This window comes from Rhinopithecus bieti, unplaced genomic scaffold, assembly GCF_001698545.2.
Source record: "Rhinopithecus bieti isolate Rb0 unplaced genomic scaffold, ASM169854v2 scaffold_53640, whole genome shotgun sequence".
In the NCBI taxonomy this organism is placed as follows: Eukaryota; Metazoa; Chordata; class Mammalia; order Primates; family Cercopithecidae; genus Rhinopithecus; species Rhinopithecus bieti.
In genome coordinates this window covers 997,153-1,004,484 of record NW_016821871.1, presented here as the reverse complement: position 1 = coordinate 1,004,484, position 7,332 = coordinate 997,153, and positions in this window count along the sequence as shown.

Genomic DNA, 7,332 nt, shown 5'->3' with positions numbered 1-7,332 from the left:
ATCTAACAGGCCTGGCTCACTACTGAGGAGTCTGGCTCTTGGTAAAAAACCTGCATGATTTTTCAGACCCGGCCACAGGCAATTGCAGAGGCTTTACCTGACAGTCCTCAAGGAAGATAGCCACCCTCTCTGGAACAGACTTGGTGCACAGTCAGCGCTTTGCAGTCTCTAAAGGGAGTTGCAGTCAAGGACTCAGGAGATCTGGCAGGTGACACTCTTTGCATATTTAAACTCCTATCTCCAGCACCTCCATTTCTTTTCTTTTCTTTTCTTTTTTTTAACCACGACTCTTTTTTTACTCTTTCAAAGAAACAAAATATAAAAAGAATCATGTAGCCATAACTTAGATTGAGCCATTGTTAATCTTTTTGCCATAGTTTATATTTTTTTCTGAAATAAAGTAAAGTACTTTATAATATTTTATCTCTAAACATTTCCTATGTTGGAAATAAGGACATTTCTCAAAAAACTGCACTATTAGTGAGAGGTGACAACGTGCTAGCAGCCCTCCCTCACTCTCGGCGCCTCCTCCGACTCGGTGTCAGCTCTGACCAGGCTAGAGGAGCCCTTCAGCCTGCCACTGCGCTGTGGGGGCCACTCTCTGGGTCTGGCTGAGGCCAGAGCCAGCGCTCTTTGCTGGGGGGGTGGGGGGGAGGGTGGCGGGAGGAGGTGTGGAGGGAGAGGCCCAGGCGGGAGCTTTGTTCTTTTGCTCTTTGCAATAAATCTTCCTGCTGCTCACTCTTTGGGTCTGTGCTGCCTTTATGAGCTGTAACACTCACTGCAAAGGTCTGTAGCGTCACTTCTGAAGCCAGCGAGACCTCGAACTCACCAGGAGGAACAAACAACTCCAGACCGGCAGGCTTTGAGAGCTGTAACCCTCACCACTAAGGTCTGCAGCTTCATTTCTGAAATCAGCAAGGTCACGAACCCGCCAGAAGGAAGAAATTCTGGACACATGTCAACATCTGAAGGAACAAACTCTGGAGACACCATCTTTAAGAACTGTAACGCTCACAACGAGGATCCGCGGCTTCATTATTGAAGTCAGCGAGACCAAGAACCCACCAATTCCAGACACGTTAGTATCACATCTAACAAAATTGACATAACCTTCTGATATTATCTGATACTCAGTCCCAGAAAAGTTTTCTACGCTATTCAAAATGAGATCCACTAAAGAATCAATCACTGAGTTAGCTATTATGTCTCTCAAATTTCTTTTCAACTAGAATAGAATGAACACAGTTTCTTTTTTTTTTTTTTTTTTCCCCAGACATTATCTTGTTGAAAAGACGTGTCCTGTAGAATATTCGACTTTCTGAGTTTGTCTAATGATTTCTTCATGGTGTCATTTAAGTTTTCCTTTATCTCCTGTATTTCCTATCAAGTGAATGTTAGCCTATGAAATATCCCAGCAGCTTCATTTCTAGAGTTTCTTTGAGGCCCAGCAGGAGTCTCTTCAGATGTCTCTGCTGAGGCCTCCATATGGGTGGAGGAGGGAGCAAACAAAGATGATTTTCTCCACTCTGATTCAGCACCCAGCAGATTTCCACCCCTAGGCCCTGCTCTGTCACATACCTCTTTTCAGAGTCCCTCCTCGTGGTCCAATGGTTATATCAGTCCACAATCCATAGGTAAAAATGGAACAGAAGGAATCGGCGTTTCTTTGGACCCTTACTTACACCATCAAGGTAAGCACTTAAAGGATTCTCTTTCATTTTTGACTTGTGGCTTTAATTGCTACTCTGATACCTGGTAGGTCAACCTTTTCCAGCTGAGCTGAGTTTCTGACACCTACCAAAACAAAACAAATTCAGAGATATACACCTTTTCACAGTTTGTATTGAAATACTATTACTTCTATTAGTAACAACGTGTAAAGGAAACAATGTATATTACTTCATTAATATGCCCATGAAAAACTTCATTGCAGACACAATTGATTTTGTAAAATTCAATGACATTTTTGAAACAAATGGGATGTTAAAATTACATACTGAAATGAGAAAGGTTTTCTTTTCCCCCTAGCAGGAAGTCCAATGGAGGTGTCACTCACTTCTTCAGTGCCCTGCTCCTCAAACCTCTAGGGGAGCTACAGGCAGGAAGGCTGTGTGGCTCCAACCCCACGGCAGGGTCTAGGGATGAATGTTTACAGCTCCTGAAGCCCCAGCAGGTGTACGTTACAGGGTGCTCTCTTAGTTTACCATCTATAGGCAACTTGTATTCACCAACTCAATTAAACCCCCTTCCTTATCACAAGGACAGAGGGATTTCTGTATCCCGGGGTTTCTTGCCTTGGTGTACCTGAAGAATCAGGTCACATACGGGCTTGGAGAATGAGTGCAAGGCTCTCCGCTAATGGGGGAGCCTGAAGGGAGAGGGTTTTCCCCTGGAGTTGGGCCAGCTCTCCTCCAGTAGCCCCGGTAAACTCTGCCTCATCCCACCTGTGGATGGCCTGCCAGTGTGCAGGTGTGCTCTTCAGCTGGAGTGCTCTTAACAACCAGCAACTTGAGTCTTCTGCCGCCAATGTGTTCCTCATGACGTCCAGCCACTTATGTGTCTTCCTGCTAGGGTCTTGGGTTTTTATAGGCCCAGGATGAGGGCATGGTGGGCCAGGGTGGTCTTGGAAAATGCAACATTTGGGCAGGAAATGCCTGTCCTCACCTAGGTCCCTGAAGGTGGAGCCCTAGCCGGGGACCATGCCCTCCTCTGCTCTGCATTTCCGTTCCCGGTTTCCATATCATTTAAAGGGACCACACTCTTCCCTTCCCATTCACTTCCATATGAATACCATTCTGGCTTAAAGTTAATATATTCATTTGAATGTTTTTGAAGAATCACCTATATTGCAAATATAAATATGTTTCAGTTTTTTAAAAGGGAAATGCTTCCTTATTGAGAGCCACATCTATGATCCTCACCCACTTGCTTTTTTATTTATTCAATAAATTTATATTCACTATCTAAAATTTGCCAGTTGCTGGACTGATTATCAGATACAGCCGTGTGGAAAGACAGAAAATATCCCTTATCTCATAGGTTTTATATTTAAGTGGCGTATAGAACACAGTTTGTCAAAATTCAGAAAAACCATGTTTTATCAATCCAGGCAGTCACAAGTGTGTTCAAATTCTAGGGTAAGAAACAAACTCTTTATCTGCATGGAATAAATGAATAATAATTTACACCTATATTTTATTTATTATGCATAGTCTTACTAAGGAAGTTAGAAAAACTCAGCAAATTCACGACCGGGTGCGGCGGGTGGCTGCAGCCTGTAATCCCAGCACTTTGGGAGGTGCGATGACGGGCGATGCACGTAGGTCAGGATCAAGGACATCCTGGCCTCAACACAGTGAAACGGCCCGTCTCTAACTAGAAAAAAAAGACTACAAAACCTAGCCGAGTGCGGTGGCGGGCGCCTGTAGTCCCAGCTACTCGGGAGGCCGAGGACCTGGAGAATGGCGTAAACCCGGAGGGCAGAACTTGGCAGTGAGCTGAGATCCGGCCCACGCAGCCCAGCCCAGGCGACAGAGCGAGAGCTCCCGTCTCAAAAAAAAAAAAAAAAAAAAAATAGCAAATTAACAAGATTTAAAAAAACGTTTTGTTAGAATATTTTGGAAAATACTTATTTATAACTAGGCACCAGATATGAACATTTTCTTCCTGTGATATTTTCTTAAATTTCCCACTTCAGAGGGATCTGTAAAAACAGGGGAATGGGATTATATACAGTATGAGTGTTAACGTTTTCCTGCCCCATCTATACCAGGGCTTGATCAGTTGTCTCATTAATAAAGCTGCATTGTGGCTGGGATATAGGCTATGGACAGACACAAAAAGATGGACGTATTGCCACTTTAAAACACATTTTTGTGTACCTTTATAAAAGCAGTGAATCCCATTGATTAAAGGATATATATAGACATATACATATGGATTAAGATGTATATATTAAGATGTGTATACGTATAAGGATTAAAGGATTATCTGATTGTCTTCCATTTTTAGGCTTGTCGCTTTAATTGGTTACTCTGACAGTAGCCAACTCTCTGGTGGCTCAACTCTTTTCCAGCTGAGCTGAGTTCCTGACACCCACCAAAACAAAAACAAAGTCAGAGGTATATACCCGTTCATACTTTGCATTGAAATAAAATTACTTCAAACAACATGTAACCTAAACAGTGTATATTCCTTCATTAATAATTCTGTGAAGAACATTATTCTAGATACCATAGATTTTTTTAAATTCGATGATATTTTGCAAAGGAATAGAATGATAAAATCCAATTGCACTCTACCGTGCAATATTTTCTGTAGCTCTTGCAATAAACTGTGAGGTAGGTATTACAGCCATACCCATTTTCCAAATGAGGGAACTGAACCTCAAGGGGAGAAGACGATGGTGCAGATAAGAGCACTAACTTTTAAATTATATATGTGTGTATATATGTGTGTGTATATATATATGATATATATATCATCATATATGATGACACATGTGTGTATTCATACTTCTTATTACAAAAATATATTTGGATAACTGATTGGCACTTTTACAAGCATCTGATTATGATTTCCTCAGTCAAGGCAGTAAAAGTAGTCAGTAAAAATGTCTGTTTATTTTCTGTAACAATACACATAATTTAATCACCTGATGTTGACTCAATTGATCAAAATAATTTCTATTTCTAAATTATTTTTTATTTAGATATGTTATCTTTGGTTTGCATAAATTATACAAATTAGTTAACATTATATATATATATACCCAAATAATTATATTTAGTATTTTGGATGAAAACTCAATTGGTATTATGATAATTATAGTATCTTCTCATCACAAAATAACACATAGGGGGAGTTTTACTTTTCTTACAATTTTTTTTTTTTTCTAATCACAGGTACTCCTACTAGGGACACATATATTAACTCATTTTATCTCTGCAGTTATATTTTCTGATATTACTTTTCTACAAAACATAAACACTTTTAGAACATATGTTAGAAAGTTAAAATAAGCATTTCTAAGATTAAAACATTCTTAACTTCAAGTTTATTTGTGTAAAGGGTTAAGGTTGTATGACTGTCATCTTTTTATGAAGTAACAAACTCTAGTTTCGTTACTAATTCCCTTCTGTGTAGAATCAAACACTGCATATGGCTATAACATTGATTTCTAATTTTATGAAAATTGCCCTACCAACAGCTGGTCCCTTGAACAAATGAATATGTCAATGGCTGATTACAGATTAATGATATAGCTATTCTTCAAAGGTATAGCAATTCACATTCAAATTTGGTCTCATTGTAGTTTAGAATGCTTAGTTAAACCAAAAACTCTTTAGTTTATGCAATTAAATACCTTTATTTATATAAAATTGAATGCCTTTGATAGACACAGCTTAGAATAAAGAAAAGATTGAAAATTTAAATTTAGGTTTACTGAAAAGCACATCTGCTTTCAGTGTGATGATTTATCAAGATCAGAATGAAGTAACTGCTAATCAAATTTGCCTTAAAGCATCAGACAATATTACGTTATCTGACACCTTTATTTAGAGTCAATTTTTAAACATTTATTCAACTTCTACAGATGTGAAAGTTCAGTTTAAAAATCAGAAATTGCTCTGGAATCCTTGTCAAGCACATTGAAAAATATGCCACTACTCATTTAAAATGCTATAGAATTTTTTTCAAAAAAGTTTTCCAGATTTTAATTGACCAGTTGTAATTATATGTATTTATTGGGTGCGGTGTAATTTTATTTGACATAGCTACATTGCATAATGCTCCAATCAGGGCTGTTTGTGTATCCATCACCTCAATCATTTATTATTTTTTGTGGTGAGAACATCCAAAAACTCCCTTTTAGCTATTTTGTAGTACATGCTATTCAGCTGTTAACTATGGTCATGGCACAGTGAAATAGAACACCAGAATTTATTTATCCTGTGTAATTGTAACTTTGTAGTCTTTGACCAGACTCTTACTATCCTCCCTTCTCCCCTTCCTTCCCTAGTCTCTGGTGCTCACTGTTCTACTATTGGCTGTTATGATATCAACTTTTTTTTTCTTTATAGTCCACACGTGAATGAGATTATGCGGTATTTGTCTTTATGGTTCTGGCTTGTTTCACTTAACTAATGTCATCCATTTTCTTCATGTTTTCACAAATGTTAAGATTTCATTCTTTTTTATGTCTAAATAATATTTCATTGTGAATATCCCATATTTTCTTTATATTATATATTCATCCACTGTTGGACACAAAGGTTGATTCAATGTTTTGACTATAGTAAATAGTATTACAATAAATATGGCAGGGCAAATATCTCCTTGACACACTGATTTCATTTCCTTTGCATATACACACAGGAGGGGGATTGTTGGATCACATGGTAGTTCTCAAAAACAAAACATTTTTTTTAGGAACTCCCATACTGTTTTCCATAATGACTACATTAATTTATAATCTCAACAGTGTGTAAGTTTACCATTTTCTCTACATCATCACCAGCATTCATTTTATTTATTTATTTTTAATAATAGCCATTCTCTCTAAAGTGAGGTGATATCTCATTGTGTCTTTGATTTGCATTTCCCTGTTGATGAGAGATGTTGAGAATTTTTTCTTATACCTATTGGCTATCTGTTCTTATTTTGAGAAATATCTAAGGCCTTTCCTCATTTAAAAATTGTGTTATTTTTGCTGTTGAGTTGTTTTATTTTCTTATGCATTCTGAATATTAACTCCTTGTCAGATTTGGAGTTTGCAATTTTTTTTTTTCCATTTTGTAGGTTATCTTTTCACTACATTAAGAGTTTCCTTGTCTGTACAAAAGCTTTTTAATTTGATGTAATTCTATTTGTATAGTTTTACTTTTTGTGGTCTATACTTTTGAGATCTTATTTTTAAAATCCTTGCTCATCCTTATTTCATGGAGCATTTTACCTGTTTTCTTCTAGTACTGTCATAGCTTCTGCTTGATTGTTTAAACAGTTAATCTATTGTGAGTTGATTTTGCATGTGGTTAGAGGTAGTGCTCTAGTCTCATTCTTTTATATATGGATATCCAATATTTTTGGCATCATTTATTGAACACACTGCCATTTCTCCAGTGTTTGTTTTCAGCAGTTTTGTTGAAAATCAGTTGACGGTAGGTGTTTGAAATTTTTGGATGATGTTTTACTACTGATTCAATTTCTTGACTTGTTATTGGTCTGTTCAGATTTTATATGGCTTCAAATTTAATCTCGGTAAGTTGTCTTCATGAATTTATTCATTTTTTTCTAGGTTATCATTTTTTGGCATATAGTTGTTCATAATAG